The sequence below is a fragment of the Pungitius pungitius genome, unplaced genomic scaffold (assembly GCF_949316345.1).
Source record: "Pungitius pungitius unplaced genomic scaffold, fPunPun2.1 scaffold_25, whole genome shotgun sequence".
Classification (NCBI taxonomy): Eukaryota; Metazoa; Chordata; class Actinopteri; order Perciformes; family Gasterosteidae; genus Pungitius; species Pungitius pungitius.
The window spans coordinates 520,514-542,423 of record NW_026909837.1 but is presented as its reverse complement, the minus strand read 5'-3'; the positions used below and the strand labels follow the sequence as shown (position 1 = coordinate 542,423).

The following is a 21,910-nucleotide window of genomic DNA, read 5'->3' as shown; positions in this document are numbered from 1 at the left end:
CGGTCTCGTACATGTATGTAGGAGCTGACTTCCATCCCAACCTCTTTACAAATGTCTTCAAACTCTTTCATTGTGATCAAAGTCAAATCCTGATGAAGCCGTCAGACCAAGATCATCTGCAAAGAGCAGAGGGCCATATGCCCAATGCCAAACAAGCCGCCGTTTCCGTGGTGTAGTGGTCATCACGTTCGCCTCACACGCGAAAGGTCCCCAGTTCGAAACTGGGCAGAAACAATATCGTCTTTTTTTTGGTTTACTCTGCAGCGGAATATCTTCTCTCGATTGGTCATTAAAGACCACTCGTCTAGTTTCTGCAAAATTCAACTCACTGATGAAGCCAACAGATTTATTCGTGGCTTATTAACAAGAAACTCCCCGTCAGGGAATCGAACCCTGGTCTTCTGCGTGACAAGCAGAGATACTGTCCACTATACTAACGAGGACTCCTTCAGTATATTTAATTGGCAGGTATCTGGCCGGGGTTAAGAGGAGGTATGCACTATAATTCTGTATTATTGGGGATGAACATCACTCCGGGCCAACGTTGAGAATTTCTCCACTCCTTGGCTGAGAACCACGGTCTCGTACATGTATGTAGGAGCTGACTTCCATCCCAACCTCTTTACAAATGTCTTCAAACTCTTTCATTGTGATCAAAGTCAAATCCTGATGAAGCCGTCAGACCAAGATCATCTGCAAAGAGCAGAGGGCCATATGCCCAATGCCAAACAAGCCGCCGTTTCCGTGGTGTAGTGGTCATCACGTTCGCCTCACACGCGAAAGGTCCCCAGTTCGAAACTGGGCGGAAACAATATCGTCTTTTTTTTGGTTTACTCTGCAGCGGAATATCTTCTCTCGATTGGTCATTAAAGACCACTCGTCTAGTTTCTGCAAAATTCAACTCTCTGATGAAGCCAACAGATTTATTCGTGGCTTATTAACAAGAAACTCCCCGTCAGGGAATCGAACCCTGGTCTTTTGCGTGACAAGCAGAGATACTGTCCACTATACTAACGAGGACTCATTGAGTATATTTAATTGGCAGGTATCTGGCCGGGGTTAAGAGGAGGTATGCACTATAATTCTGTATTATTGGGGATGAACATCACTCCAGGCCAACGTTGAGAATTTCTCCACTCCTTGGCTGAGAACCACGGTCTCGTACATGTATGTAGGAGCTGACTTCCATCCCAACCTCTTTACAAATGTCTTCAAACTCTTTCATTGTGATCAAAGTCAAATCCTGATGAAGCCGTCAGACCAAGATCATCTGCAAAGAGCAGAGGGCCATATGCCCAATGCCAAACAAGCCGCCGTTTCAGTGGTGTAGTGGTCATCACGTTCGCCTCACACGCGAAAGGTCCCCAGTTCGAAACTGGGCAGAAACAATATCGTCTTTTTTTTGGTTTACTCTGCAGCGGAATATCTTCTCTCGATTGGTCATTAAAGACCACTCGTCTAGTTTCTGCAAAATTCAACTCTCTGATGAAGCCAACAGATTTATTCGTGGCTTATTAACAAGAAACTCCCCGTCAGGGAATCGAACCCTGGTCTTCTGCATGACAAGCAGAGATACTGTCCACTATACTAACGAGGACTCCTTGAGTATATTTAATTGGCAAGTATCTGGCCGGGGTTAAGAGGAGGTATGCACTATAATTCTGTATTATTGGGGATGAACATCACTCCGGGCCAACGTTGAGAATTTCTCCACTCCTTGGCTGAGAACCACGGTCTCGTACATGTATGTAGGAGCTGACTTCCATCCCAACCTCTTTACAAATGTCTTCAAACTCTTTCATTGTGATCAAAGTCAAATCCTGATGAAGCCGTCAGACCAAGATCATCTGCAAAGAGCAGAGGGCCATATGCCCAATGCCAAACAAGCCGCCGTTTCCGTGGTGTAGTGGTCATCACGTTCGCCTCACACGCGAAAGGTCCCCAGTTCGAAACTGGGCGGAAACAATATCGTCTTTTTTTTGGTTTACTCTGCAGCGGTATATCTTCTCTCGATTGGTCATTAAAGACCACTCGTCTAGTTTCTGCAAAATTCAACTCTCTGATGAAGCCAACAGATTTATTCGTGGCTTATTAACAAGAAACTCCCCGTCAGGGAATCGAACCCTGGTCTTCTGCGTGACAAGCAGAGATACTGTCCACTATACTAACGAGGACTCCTTGAGTATATTTAATTGGCAGGTATCTGGCCGGGGTTAAGAGGAGGTATGCACTATAATTCTGTATTATTGGGGATGAACATCACTCCGGGCCAACGTTGAGAATTTCTCCACTCCTTGGCTGAGAACCACGGTCTCGTACATGTATGTAGGAGCTGACTTCCATCCCAACCTCTTTACAAATGTCTTCAAACTCTTTCATTGTGATCAAAGTCAAATCCTGATGAAGCCGTCAGACCAAGATCATCTGCAAAGAGCAGAGGGCCATATGCCCAATGCCAAACAAGCCGCCGTTTCCGTGGTGTAGTGGTCATCACGTTCGCCTCACACGCGAAAGGTCCCCAGTTCGAAACTGGGCGGAAACAATATCGTCTTTTTTTTGGTTTACTCTGCAGCGGAATATCTTCTCTCGATTGGTCATTAAAGACCACTCGTCTAGTTTCTGCAAAATTCAACTCTCTGATGAAGCCAACAGATTTATTCGTGGCTTATTAACAAGAAACTCCCCGTCAGGGAATCGAACCCTGGTCTTTTGCGTGACAAGCAGAGATACTGTCCACTATACTAACGAGGACTCCTTGAGTATATTTAATTGGCAGGTATCTGGCCGGGGTTAAGAGGAGGTATGCACTATAATTCTGTATTATTGGGGATGAACATCACTCCGGGCCAACGTTGAGAATTTCTCCACTCCTTGGCTGAGAACCACGGTCTCGTACATGTATGTAGGAGCTGACTTCCATCCCAACCTCTTTACAAATGTCTTCAAACTCTTTCATTGTGATCAAAGTCAAATCCTGATGAAGCCGTCAGACCAAGATCATCTGCAAAGAGCAGAGGGCCATATGCCCAATGCCAAACAAGCCGCCGTTTCCGTGGTGTAGTGGTCATCACGTTCGCCTCACACGCGAAAGGTCCCCAGTTCGAAACTGGGCGGAAACAATATCGTCTTTTTTTTGGTTTACTCTGCAGCGGAATATCTTCTCTCGATTGGTCATTAAAGACCACTCGTCTAGTTTCTGCAAAATTCAACTCTCTGATGAAGCCAACAGATTTATTCGTGGCTTATTATCAAGAAACTCCCCGTCAGGGAATCGAACCCTGGTCTTCTGCATGACAAGCAGAGATACTGTCCACTATACTAACGAGGACTCCTTGAGTATATTTAATTGGCAAGTATCTGGCCGGGGTTAAGAGGAGGTATGCACTATAATTCTGTATTATTGGGGATGAACATCACTCCGGGCCAACGTTGAGAATTTCTCCACTCCTTGGCTGAGAACCACGGTCTCGTACATGTATGTAGGAGCTGACTTCCATCCCAACCTCTTTACAAATGTCTTCAAACTCTTTCATTGTGATCAAAGTCAACTCCTGATGAAGCCGTCAGACCAAGATCATCTGCAAAGAGCAGAGGGCCATATGCCCAATGCTAAACAAGCCGCCGTTTCCGTGGTGTAGTGGTCATCACGTTCGCCTCACACGCGAAAGGTCCCCAGTTCGAAACTGGGCGGAAACACTCCAGGCTGACGTTGAGCTTTTCTCCACTCCTTGGCTGAGAACCACGCCCTTGTACATGTATGTAGGAGCTGACTTCCATCCCAACCTCTTTACAAATGTCTTCAAACTCTTTCATTGTGATCAAAGTCAACTCCTGATGAAGCCGTCAGACCAAGATCATCTGCAAAGAGCAGAGGGCCATATGCCCAATGCCAAACAAGCCGCCGTTTCCGTGGTGTAGTGGTCATCACGTTCGCCTCACACGCGAAAGGTCCCCAGTTCGAAACTGGGCGGAAACAATATCGTTTTTTTTTTGGTTTACTCTGCAGCGGAATATCTTCTCTCGATTGGTCATTAAAGACCACTCGTCTAGTTTCTGCAAAATTTAACTCTCTGATGAAGCCAACAGATTTATTCGTGGCTTATTAACAAGAAACTCCCCGTCAGGGAATCGAACCCTGGTCTTCTGCGTGACAAGCAGAGATACTGTCCACTATACTAACGAGGACTCCTTCAGTATATTTAATTGGCAGGTATCTGGCCGGGGTTAAGAGGAGGTATGCACTATAATTCTGTATTATTGGGGATGAACATCACTCCGGGCCAACGTTGAGAATTTCTCCACTCCTTGGCTGAGAACCACGGTCTCGTACATGTATGTAGGAGCTGACTTCCATCCCAACATCTTTACAAATGTCTTCAAACTCTTTCATTGTGATCAAAGTCAAATCCTGATGAAGCCGTCAGACCAAGATCATCTGCAAAGAGCAGAGGGCCATATGCCCAATGCCAAACAAGCCGCCGTTTCCGTGGTGTAGTGGTCATCACGTTCGCCTCACACGCGAAAGGTCCCCAGTTCGAAACTGGGCGGAAACACTCCAGGCTGACGTTGAGCTTTTCTCCACTCCTTGGCTGAGAACCACGCCCTTGTACATGTATGTAGGAGCTGACTTCCATCCCAACCTCTTTACAAATGTCTTCAAACTCTTTCATTGTGATCAAAGTCAACTCCTGATGAAGCCGTCAGACCAAGATCATCTGCAAAGAGCAGAGGGCCATATGCCCAATGCCAAACAAGCCACCGTTTCCGTGGTGTAGTGGTCATCACGTTCGCCTCACACGCGAAAGGTCCCCAGTTCGAAACTGGGCAGAAACAATATCGTTTTTTTTTTGGTTTACTCTGCAGCGGAATATCTTCTCTCGATTGGTCATTAAAGACCACTCGTCTAGTTTCTGCAAAATTCAACTCTCTGATGAAGCCAACAGATTTATTCGTGGCTTATTAACAAGAAACTCCCCGTCAGGGAATCGAACCCTGGTCTTCTGCGTGACAAGCAGAGATACTGTCCACTATACTAACGAGGACTCCTTCAGTATATTTAATTGGCAGGTATCTGGCCGGGGTTAAGAGGAGGTATGCACTATAATTCTGTATTATTGGGGATGAACATCACTCCGGGCCAACGTTGAGAATTTCTCCACTCCTTGGCTGAGAACCACGGTCTCGTACATGTATGTAGGAGCTGACTTCCATCCCAACCTCTTTACAAATGTCTTCAAACTCTTTCATTGTGATCAAAGTCAAATCCTGATGAAGCCGTCAGACCAAGATCATCTGCAAAGAGCAGAGGGCCATATGCCCAATGCCAAACAAGCCGCCGTTTCCGTGGTGTAGTGGTCATCACGTTCGCCTCACACGCGAAAGGTCCCCAGTTCGAAACTGGGCGGAAACAATATCGTCTTTTTTTTGGTTTACTCTGCAGCGGAATATCTTCTCTCGATTGGTCATTAAAGACCACTCGTCTAGTTTCTGCAAAATTCAACTCTCTGATGAAGCCAACAGATTTATTCGTGGCTTATTAACAAGAAACTCCCCGTCAGGGAATCGAACCCTGGTCTTCTGCGTGACAAGCAGAGATACTGTCCACTATACTAACGAGGACTCCTTCAGTATATTTAATTGGCAGGTATCTGGCCGGGGTTAAGAGGAGGTATGCACTATAATTCTGTATTATTGGGGATGAACATGACTCCGGGCCAACGTTGAGAATTTCTCCACTCCTTGGCTGAGAACCACGGTCTCGTACATGTATGTAGGAGCTGACTTCCATCCCAACCTCTTTACAAATGTCTTCAAACTCTTTCATTGTGATCAAAGTCAAATCCTGATGAAGCCGTCAGACCAAGATCATCTGCAAAGAGCAGAGGGCCATATGCCCAATGCCAAACAAGCCGCCGTTTCCGTGGTGTAGTGGTCATCACGTTCGCCTCACACGCGAAAGGTCCCCAGTTCGAAACTGGGCGGAAACAATATCGTCTTTTTTTTGGTTTACTCTGCAGCGGAATATCTTCTCTCGATTGGTCATTAAAGACCACTCGTCTAGTTTCTGCAAAATTCAACTCTCTGATGAAGCCAACAGATTTATTCGTGGCTTATTAACAAGAAACTCCCCGTCAGGGAATCGAACCCTGGTCTTTTGCGTGACAAGCAGAGATACTGTCCACTATACTAACGAGGACTCCTTGAGTATATTTAATTGGCAGGTATCTGGCCGGGGTTAAGAGGAGGTATGCACTATAATTCTGTATTATTGGGGATGAACATCACTCCGGGCCAACGTTGAGAATTTCTCCACTCCTTGGCTGAGAACCACGGTCTCGTACATGTATGTAGGAGCTGACTTCCATCCCAACCTCTTTACAAATGTCTTCAAACTCTTTCATTGTGATCAAAGTCAAATCCTGATGAAGCCGTCAGACCAAGATCATCTGCAAAGAGCAGAGGGCCATATGCCCAATGCCAAACAAGCCGCCGTTTCCGTGGTGTAGTGGTCATCACGTTCGCCTCACACGCGAAAGGTCCCCAGTTCGAAACTGGGCGGAAACAATATCGTCTTTTTTTTGGTTTACTCTGCAGCGGAATATCTTCTCTCGATTGGTCATTAAAGACCACTCGTCTAGTTTCTGCAAAATTCAACTCTCTGATGAAGCCAACAGATTTATTCGTGGCTTATTAACAAGAAACTCCCCGTCAGGGAATCGAACCCTGGTCTTCTGCGTGACAAGCAGAGATACTGTCCACTATACTAACGAGGACTCCTTGAGTATATTTAATTGGCAGGTATCTGGCCGGGGTTAAGAGGAGGTATGCACTATAATTCTGTATTATTGGGGATGAACATCACTCCGGGCCAACGTTGAGAATTTCTCCACTCCTTGGCTGAGAACCACGGTCTCGTACATGTATGTAGGAGCTGACTTCCATCCCAACCTCTTTACAAATGTCTTCAAACTCTTTCATTGTGATCAAAGTCAACTCCTGATGAAGCCGTCAGACCAAGATCATCTGCAAAGAGCAGAGGGCCATATGCCCAATGCCAAACAAGCCGCCGTTTCCGTGGTGTAGTGGTCATCACGTTCGCCTCACACGCGAAAGGTCCCCAGTTCGAAACTGGGCGGAAACACTCCAGGCTGACGTTGAGCTTTTCTCCACTCCTTGGCTGAGAACCACGCCCTTGTACATGTATGTAGGAGCTGACTTCCATCCCAACCTCTTTACAAATGTCTTCAAACTCTTTCATTGTGATCAAAGTCAACTCCTGATGAAGCCGTCAGACCAAGATCATCTGCAAAGAGCAGAGGGCCATATGCCCAATGCCAAACAAGCCGCCGTTTCCGTGGTGTAGTGGTCATCACGTTCGCCTCACACGCGAAAGGTCCCCAGTTCGAAACTGGGCGGAAACAATATCGTTTTTTTTTTGGTTTACTCTGCAGCGGAATATCTTCTCTCGATTGGTCATTAAAGACCACTCGTCTAGTTTCTGCAAAATTTAACTCTCTGATGAAGCCAACAGATTTATTCGTGGCTTATTAACAAGAAACTCCCCGTCAGGGAATCGAACACTGGTCTTCTGCGTGACAAGCAGAGATACTGTCCACTATACTAACGAGGACTCCTTCAGTATATTTAATTGGCAGGTATCTGGCCGGGGTTAAGAGGAGGTATGCACTATAATTCTGTATTATTGGGGATGAACATCACTCCGGGCCAACGTTGAGAATTTCTCCACTCCTTGGCTGAGAACCACGGTCTCGTACATGTATGTAGGAGCTGACTTCCATCCCAACATCTTTACAAATGTCTTCAAACTCTTTCATTGTGATCAAAGTCAAATCCTGATGAAGCCGTCAGACCAAGATCATCTGCAAAGAGCAGAGGGCCATATGCCCAATGCCAAACAAGCCGCCGTTTCCGTGGTGTAGTGGTCATCACGTTCGCCTCACACGCGAAAGGTCCCCAGTTCGAAACTGGGCGGAAACAATATCGTCTTTTTTTTGGTTTACTCTGCAGCGGAATATCTTCTCTCGATTGGTCATTAAAGACCACTCGTCTAGTTTCTGCAAAATTCAACTCTCTGATGAAGCCAACAGATTTATTCGTGGCTTATTAACAAGAAACTCCCCGTCAGGGAATCGAACCCTGGTCTTTTGCGTGACAAGCAGAGATACTGTCCACTATACTAACGAGGACTCCTTGAGTATATTTAATTGGCAGGTATCTGGCCGGGGTTAAGAGGAGGTATGCACTATAATTCTGTATTATTGGGGATGAACATCACTCCGGGCCAACGTTGAGAATTTCTCCACTCCTTGGCTGAGAACCACGGTCTCGTACATGTATGTAGGAGCTGACTTCCATCCCAACCTCTTTACAAATGTCTTCAAACTCTTTCATTGTGATCAAAGTCAAATCCTGATGAAGCCGTCAGACCAAGATCATCTGCAAAGAGCAGAGGGCCATATGCCCAATGCCAAACAAGCCGCCGTTTCCGTGGTGTAGTGGTCATCACGTTCGCCTCACACGCGAAAGGTCCCCAGTTCGAAACTGGGCAGAAACAATATCGTCTTTTTTTTGGTTTACTCTGCAGCGGAATATCTTCTCTCGATTGGTCATTAAAGACCACTCGTCTAGTTTCTGCAAAATTCAACTCACTGATGAAGCCAACAGATTTATTCGTGGCTTATTAACAAGAAACTCCCCGTCAGGGAATCGAACCCTGGTCTTCTGCGTGACAAGCAGAGATACTGTCCACTATACTAACGAGGACTCCTTCAGTATATTTAATTGGCAGGTATCTGGCCGGGGTTAAGAGGAGGTATGCACTATAATTCTGTATTATTGGGGATGAACATCACTCCGGGCCAACGTTGAGAATTTCTCCACTCCTTGGCTGAGAACCACGGTCTCGTACATGTATGTAGGAGCTGACTTCCATCCCAACCTCTTTACAAATGTCTTCAAACTCTTTCATTGTGATCAAAGTCAAATCCTGATGAAGCCGTCAGACCAAGATCATCTGCAAAGAGCAGAGGGCCATATGCCCAATGCCAAACAAGCCGCCGTTTCCGTGGTGTAGTGGTCATCACGTTCGCCTCACACGCGAAAGGTCCCCAGTTCGAAACTGGGCGGAAACAATATCGTCTTTTTTTTGGTTTACTCTGCAGCGGAATATCTTCTCTCGATTGGTCATTAAAGACCACTCGTCTAGTTTCTGCAAAATTCAACTCTCTGATGAAGCCAACAGATTTATTCGTGGCTTATTAACAAGAAACTCCCCGTCAGGGAATCGAACCCTGGTCTTTTGCGTGACAAGCAGAGATACTGTCCACTATACTAACGAGGACTCATTGAGTATATTTAATTGGCAGGTATCTGGCCGGGGTTAAGAGGAGGTATGCACTATAATTCTGTATTATTGGGGATGAACATCACTCCGGGCCAACGTTGAGAATTTCTCCACTCCTTGGCTGAGAACCACGGTCTCGTACATGTATGTAGGAGCTGACTTCCATCCCAACCTCTTTACAAATGTCTTCAAACTCTTTCATTGTGATCAAAGTCAAATCCTGATGAAGCCGTCAGACCAAGATCATCTGCAAAGAGCAGAGGGCCATATGCCCAATGCCAAACAAGCCGCCGTTTCCGTGGTGTAGTGGTCATCACGTTCGCCTCACACGCGAAAGGTCCCCAGTTCGAAACTGGGCAGAAACAATATCGTCTTTTTTTTGGTTTACTCTGCAGCGGAATATCTTCTCTCGATTGGTCATTAAAGACCACTCGTCTAGTTTCTGCAAAATTCAACTCTCTGATGAAGCCAACAGATTTATTCGTGGCTTATTAACAAGAAACTCCCCGTCAGGGAATCGAACCCTGGTCTTCTGCATGACAAGCAGAGATACTGTCCACTATACTAACGAGGACTCCTTGAGTATATTTAATTGGCAAGTATCTGGCCGGGGTTAAGAGGAGGTATGCACTATAATTCTGTATTATTGGGGATGAACATCACTCCGGGCCAACGTTGAGAATTTCTCCACTCCTTGGCTGAGAACCACGGTCTCGTACATGTATGTAGGAGCTGACTTCCATCCCAACCTCTTTACAAATGTCTTCAAACTCTTTCATTGTGATCAAAGTCAAATCCTGATGAAGCCGTCAGACCAAGATCATCTGCAAAGAGCAGAGGGCCATATGCCCAATGCCAAACAAGCCGCCGTTTCCGTGGTGTAGTGGTCATCACGTTCGCCTCACACGCGAAAGGTCCCCAGTTCGAAACTGGGCGGAAACAATATCGTCTTTTTTTTGGTTTACTCTGCAGCGGTATATCTTCTCTCGATTGGTCATTAAAGACCACTCGTCTAGTTTCTGCAAAATTCAACTCTCTGATGAAGCCAACAGATTTATTCGTGGCTTATTAACAAGAAACTCCCCGTCAGGGAATCGAACCCTGGTCTTCTGCGTGACAAGCAGAGATACTGTCCACTATACTAACGAGGACTCCTTGAGTATATTTAATTGGCAGGTATCTGGCCGGGGTTAAGAGGAGGTATGCACTATAATTCTGTATTATTGGGGATGAACATCACTCCGGGCCAACGTTGAGAATTTCTCCACTCCTTGGCTGAGAACCACGGTCTCGTACATGTATGTAGGAGCTGACTTCCATCCCAACCTCTTTACAAATGTCTTCAAACTCTTTCATTGTGATCAAAGTCAAATCCTGATGAAGCCGTCAGACCAAGATCATCTGCAAAGAGCAGAGGGCCATATGCCCAATGCCAAACAAGCCGCCGTTTCCGTGGTGTAGTGGTCATCACGTTCGCCTCACACGCGAAAGGTCCCCAGTTCGAAACTGGGCGGAAACAATATCGTCTTTTTTTTGGTTTACTCTGCAGCGGAATATCTTCTCTCGATTGGTCATTAAAGACCACTCGTCTAGTTTCTGCAAAATTCAACTCTCTGATGAAGCCAACAGATTTATTCGTGGCTTATTAACAAGAAACTCCCCGTCAGGGAATCGAACCCTGGTCTTCTGCGTGACAAGCAGAGATACTGTCCACTATACTAACGAGGACTCCTTCAGTATATTTAATTGGCAGGTATCTGGCCGGGGTTAAGAGGAGGTATGCACTATAATTCTGTATTATTGGGGATGAACATCACTCCGGGCCAACGTTGAGAATTTCTCCACTCCTTGGCTGAGAACCACGGTCTCGTACATGTATGTAGGAGCTGACTTCCATCCCAACATCTTTACAAATGTCTTCAAACTCTTTCATTGTGATCAAAGTCAAATCCTGATGAAGCCGTCAGACCAAGATCATCTGCAAAGAGCAGAGGGCCATATGCCCAATGCCAAACAAGCCGCCGTTTCCGTGGTGTAGTGGTCATCACGTTCGCCTCACACGCGAAAGGTCCCCAGTTCGAAACTGGGCGGAAACAATATCGTCTTTTTTTTGGTTTACTCTGCAGCGGAATATCTTCTCTCGATTGGTCATTAAAGACCACTCGTCTAGTTTCTGCAAAATTCAACTCTCTGATGAAGCCAACAGATTTATTCGTGGCTTATTAACAAGAAACTCCCCGTCAGGGAATCGAACCCTGGTCTTTTGCGTGACAAGCAGAGATACTGTCCACTATACTAACGAGGACTCCTTGAGTATATTTAATTGGCAGGTATCTGGCCGGGGTTAAGAGGAGGTATGCACTATAATTCTGTATTATTGGGGATGAACATCACTCCGGGCCAACGTTGAGAATTTCTCCACTCCTTGGCTGAGAACCACGGTCTCGTACATGTATGTAGGAGCTGACTTCCATCCCAACCTCTTTACAAATGTCTTCAAACTCTTTCATTGTGATCAAAGTCAAATCCTGATGAAGCCGTCAGACCAAGATCATCTGCAAAGAGCAGAGGGCCATATGCCCAATGCCAAACAAGCCGCCGTTTCCGTGGTGTAGTGGTCATCACGTTCGCCTCACACGCGAAAGGTCCCCAGTTCGAAACTGGGCGGAAACAATATCGTCTTTTTTTTGGTTTACTCTGCAGCGGAATATCTTCTCTCGATTGGTCATTAAAGACCACTCGTCTAGTTTCTGCAAAATTCAACTCTCTGATGAAGCCAACAGATTTATTCGTGGCTTATTAACAAGAAACTCCCCGTCAGGGAATCGAACCCTGGTCTTCTGCGTGACAAGCAGAGATACTGTCCACTATACTAACGAGGACTCCTTGAGTATATTTAATTGGCAGGTATCTGGCCGGGGTTAAGAGGAGGTATGCACTATAATTCTGTATTATTGGGGATGAACATCACTCCGGGCCAACGTTGAGAATTTCTCCACTCCTTGGCTGAGAACCACGGTCTCGTACATGTATGTAGGAGCTGACTTCCATCCCAACCTCTTTACAAATGTCTTCAAACTCTTTCATTGTGATCAAAGTCAACTCCTGATGAAGCCGTCAGACCAAGATCATCTGCAAAGAGCAGAGGGCCATATGCCCAATGCTAAACAAGCCGCCGTTTCCGTGGTGTAGTGGTCATCACGTTCGCCTCACACGCGAAAGGTCCCCAGTTCGAAACTGGGCGGAAACACTCCAGGCTGACGTTGAGCTTTTCTCCACTCCTTGGCTGAGAACCACGCCCTTGTACATGTATGTAGGAGCTGACTTCCATCCCAACCTCTTTACAAATGTCTTCAAACTCTTTCATTGTGATCAAAGTCAACTCCTGATGAAGCCGTCAGACCAAGATCATCTGCAAAGAGCAGAGGGCCATATGCCCAATGCCAAACAAGCCGCCGTTTCCGTGGTGTAGTGGTCATCACGTTCGCCTCACACGCGAAAGGTCCCCAGTTCGAAACTGGGCGGAAACAATATCGTTTTTTTTTTGGTTTACTCTGCAGCGGAATATCTTCTCTCGATTGGTCATTAAAGACCACTCGTCTAGTTTCTGCAAAATTTAACTCTCTGATGAAGCCAACAGATTTATTCGTGGCTTATTAACAAGAAACTCCCCGTCAGGGAATCGAACACTGGTCTTCTGCGTGACAAGCAGAGATACTGTCCACTATACTAACGAGGACTCCTTCAGTATATTTAATTGGCAGGTATCTGGCCGGGGTTAAGAGGAGGTATGCACTATAATTCTGTATTATTGGGGATGAACATCACTCCGGGCCAACGTTGAGAATTTCTCCACTCCTTGGCTGAGAACCACGGTCTCGTACATGTATGTAGGAGCTGACTTCCATCCCAACATCTTTACAAATGTCTTCAAACTCTTTCATTGTGATCAAAGTCAAATCCTGATGAAGCCGTCAGACCAAGATCATCTGCAAAGAGCAGAGGGCCATATGCCCAATGCCAAACAAGCCGCCGTTTCCGTGGTGTAGTGGTCATCACGTTCGCCTCACACGCGAAAGGTCCCCAGTTCGAAACTGGGCGGAAACAATATCGTCTTTTTTTTGGTTTACTCTGCAGCGGAATATCTTCTCTCGATTGGTCATTAAAGACCACTCGTCTAGTTTCTGCAAAATTCAACTCTCTGATGAAGCCAACAGATTTATTCGTGGCTTATTAACAAGAAACTCCCCGTCAGGGAATCGAACCCTGGTCTTTTGCGTGACAAGCAGAGATACTGTCCACTATACTAACGAGGACTCCTTGAGTATATTTAATTGGCAGGTATCTGGCCGGGGTTAAGAGGAGGTATGCACTATAATTCTGTATTATTGGGGATGAACATCACTCCGGGCCAACGTTGAGAATTTCTCCACTCCTTGGCTGAGAACCACGGTCTCGTACATGTATGTAGGAGCTGACTTCCATCCCAACCTCTTTACAAATGTCTTCAAACTCTTTCATTGTGATCAAAGTCAAATCCTGATGAAGCCGTCAGACCAAGATCATCTGCAAAGAGCAGAGGGCCATATGCCCAATGCCAAACAAGCCGCCGTTTCCGTGGTGTAGTGGTCATCACGTTCGCCTCACACGCGAAAGGTCCCCAGTTCGAAACTGGGCAGAAACAATATCGTCTTTTTTTTGGTTTACTCTGCAGCGGAATATCTTCTCTCGATTGGTCATTAAAGACCACTCGTCTAGTTTCTGCAAAATTTAACTCTCTGATGAAGCCAACAGATTTATTCGTGGCTTATTAACAAGAAACTCCCCGTCAGGGAATCGAACCCTGGTCTTCTGCGTGACAAGCAGAGATACTGTCCACTATACTAACGAGGACTCCTTGAGTATATTTAATTGGCAGGTATCTGGCCGGGGTTAAGAGGAGGTATGCACTATAATTCTGTATTATTGGGGATGAACATCACTCCGGGCCAACGTTGAGAATTTCTCCACTCCTTGGCTGAGAACCACGGTCTCGTACATGTATGTAGGAGCTGACTTCCATCCCAACCTCTTTACAAATGTCTTCAAACTCTTTCATTGTGATCAAAGTCAAATCCTGATGAAGCCGTCAGACCAAGATCATCTGCAAAGAGCAGAGGGCCATATGCCCAATGCCAAACAAGCCGCCGTTTCCGTGGTGTAGTGGTCATCACGTTCGCCTCACACGCGAAAGGTCCCCAGTTCGAAACTGGGCGGAAACAATATCGTCTTTTTTTTGGTTTACTCTGCAGCGGTATATCTTCTCTCGATTGGTCATTAAAGACCACTCGTCTAGTTTCTGCAAAATTCAACTCTCTGATGAAGCCAACAGATTTATTCGTGGCTTATTAACAAGAAACTCCCCGTCAGGGAATCGAACCCTGGTCTTCTGCGTGACAAGCAGAGATACTGTCCACTATACTAACGAGGACTCCTTGAGTATATTTAATTGGCAGGTATCTGGCCGGGGTTAAGAGGAGGTATGCACTATAATTCTGTATTATTGGGGATGAACATCACTCCGGGCCAACGTTGAGAATTTCTCCACTCCTTGGCTGAGAACCACGGTCTCGTACATGTATGTAGGAGCTGACTTCCATCCCAACCTCTTTACAAATGTCTTCAAACTCTTTCATTGTGATCAAAGTCAAATCCTGATGAAGCCGTCAGACCAAGATCATCTGCAAAGAGCAGAGGGCCATATGCCCAATGCCAAACAAGCCGCCGTTTCCGTGGTGTAGTGGTCATCACGTTCGCCTCACACGCGAAAGGTCCCCAGTTCGAAACTGGGCGGAAACAATATCGTCTTTTTTTTGGTTTACTCTGCAGCGGAATATCTTCTCTCGATTGGTCATTAAAGACCACTCGTCTAGTTTCTGCAAAATTCAACTCTCTGATGAAGCCAACAGATTTATTCGTGGCTTATTAACAAGAAACTCCCCGTCAGGGAATCGAACCCTGGTCTTCTGCGTGACAAGCAGAGATACTGTCCACTATACTAACGAGGACTCCTTGAGTATATTTAATTGGCAGGTATCTGGCCGGGGTTAAGAGGAGGTATGCACTATAATTCTGTATTATTGGGGATGAACATCACTCCGGGCCAACGTTGAGAATTTCTCCACTCCTTGGCTGAGAACCACGGTCTCGTACATGTATGTAGGAGCTGACTTCCATCCCAACCTCTTTACAAATGTCTTCAAACTCTTTCATTGTGATCAAAGTCAAATCCTGATGAAGCCGTCAGACCAAGATCATCTGCAAAGAGCAGAGGGCCATATGCCCAATGCCAAACAAGCCGCCGTTTCCGTGGTGTAGTGGTCATCACGTTCGCCTCACACGCGAAAGGTCCCCAGTTCGAAACTGGGCGGAAACAATATCGTCTTTTTTTTGGTTTACTCTGCAGCGGAATATCTTCTCTCGATTGGTCATTAAAGACCACTCGTCTAGTTTCTGCAAAATTCAACTCTCTGATGAAGCCAACAGATTTATTCGTGGCTTATTAACAAGAAACTCCCCGTCAGGGAATCGAACCCTGGTCTTCTGCGTGACAAGCAGAGATACTGTCCACTATACTAACGAGGACTCCTTGAGTATATTTAATTGGCAGGTATCTGGCCGGGGTTAAGAGGAGGTATGCACTATAATTCTGTATTATTGGGGATGAACATCACTCCGGGCCAACGTTGAGAATTTCTCCACTCCTTGGCTGAGAACCACGGTCTCGTACATGTATGTAGGAGCTGACTTCCATCCCAACCTCTTTACAAATGTCTTCAAACTCTTTCATTGTGATCAAAGTCAAATCCTGATGAAGCCGTCAGACCAAGATCATCTGCAAAGAGCAGAGGGCCATATGCCCAATGCCAAACAAGCCGCCGTTTCCGTGGTGTAGTGGTCATCACGTTCGCCTCACACGCGAAAGGTCCCCAGTTCGAAACTGGGCGGAAACAATATCGTCTTTTTTTTGGTTTACTCTGCAGCGGAATATCTTCTCTCGATTGGTCATTAAAGACCACTCGTCTAGTTTCTGCAAAATTCAACTCTCTGATGAAGCCAACAGATTTATTCGTGGCTTATTAACAAGAAACTCCCCGTCAGGGAATCGAACCCTGGTCTTCTGCGTGACAAGCAGAGATACTGTCCACTATACTAACGAGGACTCCTTGAGTATATTTAATTGGCAGGTATCTGGCCGGGGTTAAGAGGAGGTATGCACTATAATTCTGTATTATTGGGGATGAACATCACTCCGGGCCAACGTTGAGAATTTCTCCACTCCTTGGCTGAGAACCACGGTCTCGTACATGTATGTAGGAGCTGACTTCCATCCCAACCTCTTTACAAATGTCTTCAAACTCTTTCATTGTGATCAAAGTCAAATCCTGATGAAGCCGTCAGACCAAGATCATCTGCAAAGAGCAGAGGGCCATATGCCCAATGCCAAACAAGCCGCCGTTTCCGTGGTGTAGTGGTCATCACGTTCGCCTCACACGCGAAAGGTCCCCAGTTCGAAACTGGGCGGAAACAATATCGTTTTTTTTTTGGTTTACTCTGCAGCGGAATATCTTCTCTCGATTGGTCATTAAAGACCACTCGTCTAGTTTCTGCAAAATTCAACTCTCTGATGAAGCCTACAGATTTATTCGTGGCTTATTAACAAGAAACTCCCCGTCAGGGAATCGAACCTTGGTCTTCTGCGTGACAAGCAGAGATACTGTCCACTATACTAACGAGGACTCCTTGAGTATATTTAATTGGCAGGTATCTGGCCGGGGTTAAGAGGAGGTATGCACTATAATTCTGTATTATTGGGGATGAACATCACTCCGGGCCAACGTTGAGAATTTCTCCACTCCTTGGCTGAGAACCACGGTCTCGTACATGTATGTAGGAGCTGACTTCCATCCCAACCTCTTTACAAATGTCTTCAAACTCTTTCATTGTGATCAAAGTCAACTCCTGATGAAGCCGTCAGACCAAGATCATCTGCAAAGAGCAGAGGGCCATATGCCCAATGCCAAACAAGCCGCCGTTTCCGTGGTGTAGTGGTCATCACGTTCGCCTCACACGCGAAAGGTCCCCAGTTCGAAACTGGGCGGAAACACTCCAGGCTGACGTTGAGCTTTTCTCCACTCCTTGGCTGAGAACCACGCCCTTGTACATGTATGTAGGAGCTGACTTCCATCCCAACCTCTTTACAAATGTCTTCAAACTCTTTCATTGTGATCAAAGTCAAATCCTGATGAAGCCGTCAGACCAAGATCATCTGCAAAGAGCAGAGGGCCATATGCCCAATGCCAAACAAGCCGCCGTTTCCGTGGTGTAGTGGTCATCACGTTCGCCTCACAGGCGAAAGGTCCCCAGTTCGAAACTGGGCGGAAACAATATCGTCTTTTTTTTGGTTTACTCTGCAGCGGAATATCTTCTCTCGATTGGTCATTAAAGACCACTCGTCTAGTTTCTGCAAAATTCAACTCTCTGATGAAGCCAACAGATTTATTCGTGGCTTATTAACAAGAAACTCCCCGTCAGGGAATCGAACCCTGGTCTTCTGCGTGACAAGCAGAGATACTGTCCACTATACTAACGAGGACTCCTTGAGTATATTTAATTGGCAGGTATCTGGCCGGGGTTAAGAGGAGGTATGCACTATAATTCTGTATTATTGGGGATGAACATCACTCCGGGCCAACGTTGAGAATTTCTCCACTCCTTGGCTGAGAACCACGGTCTCGTACATGTATGTAGGAGCTGACTTCCATCCCAACCTCTTTACAAATGTCTTCAAACTCTTTCATTGTGATCAAAGTCAACTCCTGATGAAGCCGTCAGACCAAGATCATCTGCAAAGAGCAGAGGGCCATATGCCCAATGCTAAACAAGCCGCCGTTTCCGTGGTGTAGTGGTCATCACGTTCGCCTCACACGCGAAAGGTCCCCAGTTCGAAACTGGGCGGAAACACTCCAGGCTGACGTTGAGCTTTTCTCCACTCCTTGGCTGAGAACCACGCCCTTGTACATGTATGTAGGAGCTGACTTCCATCCCAACCTCTTTACAAATGTCTTCAAACTCTTTCATTGTGATCAAAGTCAACTCCTGATGAAGCCGTCAGACCAAGATCATCTGCAAAGAGCAGAGGGCCATATGCCCAATGCCAAACAAGCCGCCGTTTCCGTGGTGTAGTGGTCATCACGTTCGCCTCACACGCGAAAGGTCCCCAGTTCGAAACTGGGCGGAAACAATATCGTTTTTTTTTTGGTTTACTCTGCAGCGGAATATCTTCTCTCGATTGGTCATTAAAGACCACTCGTCTAGTTTCTGCAAAATTTAACTCTCTGATGAAGCCAACAGATTTATTCGTGGCTTATTAACAAGAAACTCCCCGTCAGGGAATCGAACCCTGGTCTTCTGCGTGACAAGCAGAGATACTGTCCACTATACTAACGAGGACTCCTTCAGTATATTTAATTGGCAGGTATCTGGCCGGGGTTAAGAGGAGGTATGCACTATAATTCTGTATTATTGGGGATGAACATCACTCCGGGCCAACGTTGAGAATTTCTCCACTCCTTGGCTGAGAACCACGGTCTCGTACATGTATGTAGGAGCTGACTTCCATCCCAACCTCTTTACAAATGTCTTCAAACTCTTTCATTGTGATCAAAGTCAACTCCTGATGAAGCCGTCAGACCAAGATCATCTGCAGAGAGCAGAGGGCCATATGCCCAATGCCAAACAAGCCGCCGTTTCCGTGGTGTAGTGGTCATCACGTTCGCCTCACACGCGAAAGGTCCCCAGTTCGAAACTGGGCGGAAACACTCCAGGCTGACGTTGAGCTTTTCTCCACTCCTTGGCTGAGAACCACGCCCTTGTACATGTATGTAGGAGCTGACTTCCATCCCAACCTCTTTACAAATGTCTTCAAACTCTTTCATTGTGATCAAAGTCAACTCCTGATGAAGCCGTCAGACCAAGATCATCTGCAAAGAGCAGAGGGCCATATGCCCAATGCCAAACAAGCCGCCGTTTCCGTGGTGTAGTGGTCATCACGTTCGCCTCACACGCGAAAGGTCCCCAGTTCGAAACTGGGCGGAAACACTCCAGGCTGACGTTGAGCTTTTCTCCACTCCTTGGCTGAGAACCACGCCCTTGTACATGTATGTAGGAGCTGACTTCCATCCCAACCTCTTTACAAATGTCTTCAAACTCTTTCATTGTGATCAAAGTCAACTCCTGATGAAGCCGTCAGACCAAGATCATCTGCAAAGAGCAGAGGGCCATATGCCCAATGCCAAACAAGCCGCCGTTTCCGTGGTGTAGTGGTCATCACGTTCGCCTCACACGCGAAAGGTCCCCAGTTCGAAACTGGGCGGAAACAATATCGTTTTTTTTTTGGTTTACTCTGCAGCGGAATATCTTCTCTCGATTGGTCATTAAAGACCACTCGTCTAGTTTCTGCAAAATTCAACTCTCTGATGAAGCCTACAGATTTATTCGTGGCTTATTAACAAGAAACTCCCCGTCAGGGAATCGAACCTTGGTCTTCTGCGTGACAAGCAGAGATACTGTCCACTATACTAACGAGGACTCCTTGAGTATATTTAATTGGCAGGTATCTGGCCGGGGTTAAGAGGAGGTATGCACTATAATTCTGTATTATTGGGGATGAACATCACTCCGGGCCAACGTTGAGAATTTCTCCACTCCTTGGCTGAGAACCACGGTCTCGTACATGTATGTAGGAGCTGACTTCCATCCCAACCTCTTTACAAATGTCTTCAAACTCTTTCATTGTGATCAAAGTCAAATCCTGATGAAGCCGTCAGACCAAGATCATCTGCAAAGAGCAGAGGGCCATATGCCCAATGCCAAACAAGCCGCCGTTTCCGTGGTGTAGTGGTCATCACGTTCGCCTCACAGGCGAAAGGTCCCCAGTTCGAAACTGGGCGGAAACAATATCGTCTTTTTTTTGGTTTACTCTGCAGCGGAATATCTTCTCTCGATTGGTCATTAAAGACCACTCGTCTAGTTTCTGCAAAATTCAACTCTCTGATGAAGCCAACAGATTTATTCGTGGCTTATTAACAAGAAACTCCCCGTCAGGGAATCGAACCCTGGTCTTCTGCGTGACAAGCAGAGATACTGTCCACTATACTAACGAGGACTCCTTGAGTATATTTAATTGGCAGGTATCTGGCCGGGGTTAAGAGGAGGTATGCACTATAATTCTGTATTATTGGGGATGAACATCACTCCGGGCCAACGTTGAGAATTTCTCCACTCCTTGGCTGAGAACCACGGTCTCGTACATGTATGTAGGAGCTGACTTCCATCCCAACCTCTTTACAAATGTCTTCAAACTCTTTCATTGTGATCAAAGTCAAATCCTGATGAAGCCGTCAGACCAAGATCATCTGCAAAGAGCAGAGGGCCATATGCCCAATGCCAAACAAGCCGCCGTTTCCGTGGTGTAGTGGTCATCACGTTCGCCTCACACGCGAAAGGTCCCCAGTTCGAAACTGGGCGGAAACAATATCGTCTTTTTTTTGGTTTACTCTGCAGCGGAATATCTTCTCTCGATTGGTCATTAAAGACCACTCGTCTAGTTTCTGCAAAATTCAACTCTCTGATGAAGCCAACAGATTTATTCGTGGCTTATTAACAAGAAACTCCCCGTCAGGGAATCGAACCCTGGTCTTCTGCGTGACAAGCAGAGATACTGTCCACTATACTAACGAGGACTCCTTGAGTATATTTAATTGGCAGGTATCTGGCCGGGGTTAAGAGGAGGTATGCACTATAATTCTGTATTATTGGGGATGAACATGACTCCGGGCCAACGTTGAGAATTTCTCCACTCCTTGGCTGAGAACCACGGTCTCGTACATGTATGTAGGAGCTGACTTCCATCCCAACCTCTTTACAAATGTCTTCAAACTCTTTCATTGTGATCAAAGTCAACTCCTGATGAAGCCGTCAGACCAAGATCATCTGCAGAGAGCAGAGGGCCATATGCCCAATGCCAAACAAGCCGCCGTTTCCGTGGTGTAGTGGTCATCACGTTCGCCTCACACGCGAAAGGTCCCCAGTTCGAAACTGGGCGGAAACACTCCAGGCTGACGTTGAGCTTTTCTCCACTCCTTGGCTGAGAACCACGCCCTTGTACATGTATGTAGGAGCTGACTTCCATCCCAACCTCTTTACAAATGTCTTCAAACTCTTTCATTGTGATCAAAGTCAACTCCTGATGAAGCCGTCAGACCAAGATCATCTGCAAAGAGAAGAGGGCCATATGCCCAATGCCAAACAAGCCACCGTTTCCGTGGTGTAGTGGTCATCACGTTCGCCTCACACGCGAAAGGTCCCCAGTTCGAAACTGGGCGGAAACAATATCGTTTTTTTTTTGGTTTACTCTGCAGCGGAATATCTTCTCTCGATTGGTCATTAAAGACCACTCGTCTAGTTTCTGCAAAATTTAACTCTCTGATGAAGCCAACAGATTTA

At 46.3% G+C, this 21,910-nt stretch overlaps 35 non-coding genes across 35 annotated transcripts; all 35 read left to right on the top strand.

Moving 5' to 3' along the window:
• Positions 1–738: 738 nt before the first annotated feature.
• On the top strand, positions 739–811 carry trnav-cac (transfer RNA valine (anticodon CAC)). The gene has a single exon. It is a non-coding gene; the product is annotated as a tRNA-Val (tRNA).
• A 1,081-nt stretch (positions 812–1,892) lies between these two features.
• Positions 1,893–1,965, top strand: trnav-cac (transfer RNA valine (anticodon CAC)). The gene has a single exon. It is a non-coding gene; the product is annotated as a tRNA-Val (tRNA).
• Positions 1,966–2,469: 504 nt separating this feature from the next.
• On the top strand, positions 2,470–2,542 carry trnav-cac (transfer RNA valine (anticodon CAC)). The gene has a single exon. It is a non-coding gene; the product is annotated as a tRNA-Val (tRNA).
• Positions 2,543–3,046: 504 nt separating this feature from the next.
• On the top strand, positions 3,047–3,119 carry trnav-cac (transfer RNA valine (anticodon CAC)). The gene has a single exon. It is a non-coding gene; the product is annotated as a tRNA-Val (tRNA).
• Positions 3,120–3,623: 504 nt separating this feature from the next.
• trnav-cac (transfer RNA valine (anticodon CAC)) lies at positions 3,624–3,696 on the top strand. The gene has a single exon. It is a non-coding gene; the product is annotated as a tRNA-Val (tRNA).
• A 207-nt stretch (positions 3,697–3,903) lies between these two features.
• Positions 3,904–3,976, top strand: trnav-cac (transfer RNA valine (anticodon CAC)). Its single transcript has one exon. It is a non-coding gene; the product is annotated as a tRNA-Val (tRNA).
• A 504-nt stretch (positions 3,977–4,480) lies between these two features.
• On the top strand, positions 4,481–4,553 carry trnav-cac (transfer RNA valine (anticodon CAC)). The gene has a single exon. It is a non-coding gene; the product is annotated as a tRNA-Val (tRNA).
• A 784-nt stretch (positions 4,554–5,337) lies between these two features.
• On the top strand, positions 5,338–5,410 carry trnav-cac (transfer RNA valine (anticodon CAC)). The gene has a single exon. It is a non-coding gene; the product is annotated as a tRNA-Val (tRNA).
• A 504-nt stretch (positions 5,411–5,914) lies between these two features.
• On the top strand, positions 5,915–5,987 carry trnav-cac (transfer RNA valine (anticodon CAC)). The gene has a single exon. It is a non-coding gene; the product is annotated as a tRNA-Val (tRNA).
• Positions 5,988–6,491: 504 nt separating this feature from the next.
• trnav-cac (transfer RNA valine (anticodon CAC)) lies at positions 6,492–6,564 on the top strand. The gene has a single exon. It is a non-coding gene; the product is annotated as a tRNA-Val (tRNA).
• Positions 6,565–7,068: 504 nt separating this feature from the next.
• Positions 7,069–7,141, top strand: trnav-cac (transfer RNA valine (anticodon CAC)). Its single transcript has one exon. It is a non-coding gene; the product is annotated as a tRNA-Val (tRNA).
• A 207-nt stretch (positions 7,142–7,348) lies between these two features.
• On the top strand, positions 7,349–7,421 carry trnav-cac (transfer RNA valine (anticodon CAC)). The gene has a single exon. It is a non-coding gene; the product is annotated as a tRNA-Val (tRNA).
• Positions 7,422–7,925: 504 nt separating this feature from the next.
• trnav-cac (transfer RNA valine (anticodon CAC)) lies at positions 7,926–7,998 on the top strand. Its single transcript has one exon. It is a non-coding gene; the product is annotated as a tRNA-Val (tRNA).
• A 1,081-nt stretch (positions 7,999–9,079) lies between these two features.
• trnav-cac (transfer RNA valine (anticodon CAC)) lies at positions 9,080–9,152 on the top strand. Its single transcript has one exon. It is a non-coding gene; the product is annotated as a tRNA-Val (tRNA).
• Positions 9,153–10,233: 1,081 nt separating this feature from the next.
• trnav-cac (transfer RNA valine (anticodon CAC)) lies at positions 10,234–10,306 on the top strand. Its single transcript has one exon. It is a non-coding gene; the product is annotated as a tRNA-Val (tRNA).
• A 504-nt stretch (positions 10,307–10,810) lies between these two features.
• On the top strand, positions 10,811–10,883 carry trnav-cac (transfer RNA valine (anticodon CAC)). The gene has a single exon. It is a non-coding gene; the product is annotated as a tRNA-Val (tRNA).
• Positions 10,884–11,387: 504 nt separating this feature from the next.
• Positions 11,388–11,460, top strand: trnav-cac (transfer RNA valine (anticodon CAC)). The gene has a single exon. It is a non-coding gene; the product is annotated as a tRNA-Val (tRNA).
• Positions 11,461–11,964: 504 nt separating this feature from the next.
• trnav-cac (transfer RNA valine (anticodon CAC)) lies at positions 11,965–12,037 on the top strand. Its single transcript has one exon. It is a non-coding gene; the product is annotated as a tRNA-Val (tRNA).
• Positions 12,038–12,541: 504 nt separating this feature from the next.
• Positions 12,542–12,614, top strand: trnav-cac (transfer RNA valine (anticodon CAC)). The gene has a single exon. It is a non-coding gene; the product is annotated as a tRNA-Val (tRNA).
• Positions 12,615–12,821: 207 nt separating this feature from the next.
• trnav-cac (transfer RNA valine (anticodon CAC)) lies at positions 12,822–12,894 on the top strand. Its single transcript has one exon. It is a non-coding gene; the product is annotated as a tRNA-Val (tRNA).
• Positions 12,895–13,398: 504 nt separating this feature from the next.
• trnav-cac (transfer RNA valine (anticodon CAC)) lies at positions 13,399–13,471 on the top strand. The gene has a single exon. It is a non-coding gene; the product is annotated as a tRNA-Val (tRNA).
• A 1,081-nt stretch (positions 13,472–14,552) lies between these two features.
• Positions 14,553–14,625, top strand: trnav-cac (transfer RNA valine (anticodon CAC)). Its single transcript has one exon. It is a non-coding gene; the product is annotated as a tRNA-Val (tRNA).
• A 504-nt stretch (positions 14,626–15,129) lies between these two features.
• trnav-cac (transfer RNA valine (anticodon CAC)) lies at positions 15,130–15,202 on the top strand. The gene has a single exon. It is a non-coding gene; the product is annotated as a tRNA-Val (tRNA).
• Positions 15,203–15,706: 504 nt separating this feature from the next.
• On the top strand, positions 15,707–15,779 carry trnav-cac (transfer RNA valine (anticodon CAC)). Its single transcript has one exon. It is a non-coding gene; the product is annotated as a tRNA-Val (tRNA).
• Positions 15,780–16,283: 504 nt separating this feature from the next.
• Positions 16,284–16,356, top strand: trnav-cac (transfer RNA valine (anticodon CAC)). Its single transcript has one exon. It is a non-coding gene; the product is annotated as a tRNA-Val (tRNA).
• Positions 16,357–16,860: 504 nt separating this feature from the next.
• Positions 16,861–16,933, top strand: trnav-cac (transfer RNA valine (anticodon CAC)). The gene has a single exon. It is a non-coding gene; the product is annotated as a tRNA-Val (tRNA).
• Positions 16,934–17,437: 504 nt separating this feature from the next.
• Positions 17,438–17,510, top strand: trnav-cac (transfer RNA valine (anticodon CAC)). Its single transcript has one exon. It is a non-coding gene; the product is annotated as a tRNA-Val (tRNA).
• A 784-nt stretch (positions 17,511–18,294) lies between these two features.
• On the top strand, positions 18,295–18,367 carry trnav-cac (transfer RNA valine (anticodon CAC)). Its single transcript has one exon. It is a non-coding gene; the product is annotated as a tRNA-Val (tRNA).
• A 207-nt stretch (positions 18,368–18,574) lies between these two features.
• trnav-cac (transfer RNA valine (anticodon CAC)) lies at positions 18,575–18,647 on the top strand. The gene has a single exon. It is a non-coding gene; the product is annotated as a tRNA-Val (tRNA).
• A 504-nt stretch (positions 18,648–19,151) lies between these two features.
• On the top strand, positions 19,152–19,224 carry trnav-cac (transfer RNA valine (anticodon CAC)). Its single transcript has one exon. It is a non-coding gene; the product is annotated as a tRNA-Val (tRNA).
• Positions 19,225–19,431: 207 nt separating this feature from the next.
• trnav-cac (transfer RNA valine (anticodon CAC)) lies at positions 19,432–19,504 on the top strand. The gene has a single exon. It is a non-coding gene; the product is annotated as a tRNA-Val (tRNA).
• A 207-nt stretch (positions 19,505–19,711) lies between these two features.
• Positions 19,712–19,784, top strand: trnav-cac (transfer RNA valine (anticodon CAC)). Its single transcript has one exon. It is a non-coding gene; the product is annotated as a tRNA-Val (tRNA).
• Positions 19,785–20,865: 1,081 nt separating this feature from the next.
• On the top strand, positions 20,866–20,938 carry trnav-cac (transfer RNA valine (anticodon CAC)). The gene has a single exon. It is a non-coding gene; the product is annotated as a tRNA-Val (tRNA).
• A 504-nt stretch (positions 20,939–21,442) lies between these two features.
• Positions 21,443–21,515, top strand: trnav-cac (transfer RNA valine (anticodon CAC)). Its single transcript has one exon. It is a non-coding gene; the product is annotated as a tRNA-Val (tRNA).
• Positions 21,516–21,722: 207 nt separating this feature from the next.
• Positions 21,723–21,795, top strand: trnav-cac (transfer RNA valine (anticodon CAC)). Its single transcript has one exon. It is a non-coding gene; the product is annotated as a tRNA-Val (tRNA).
• Positions 21,796–21,910: the final 115 nt, after the last annotated feature.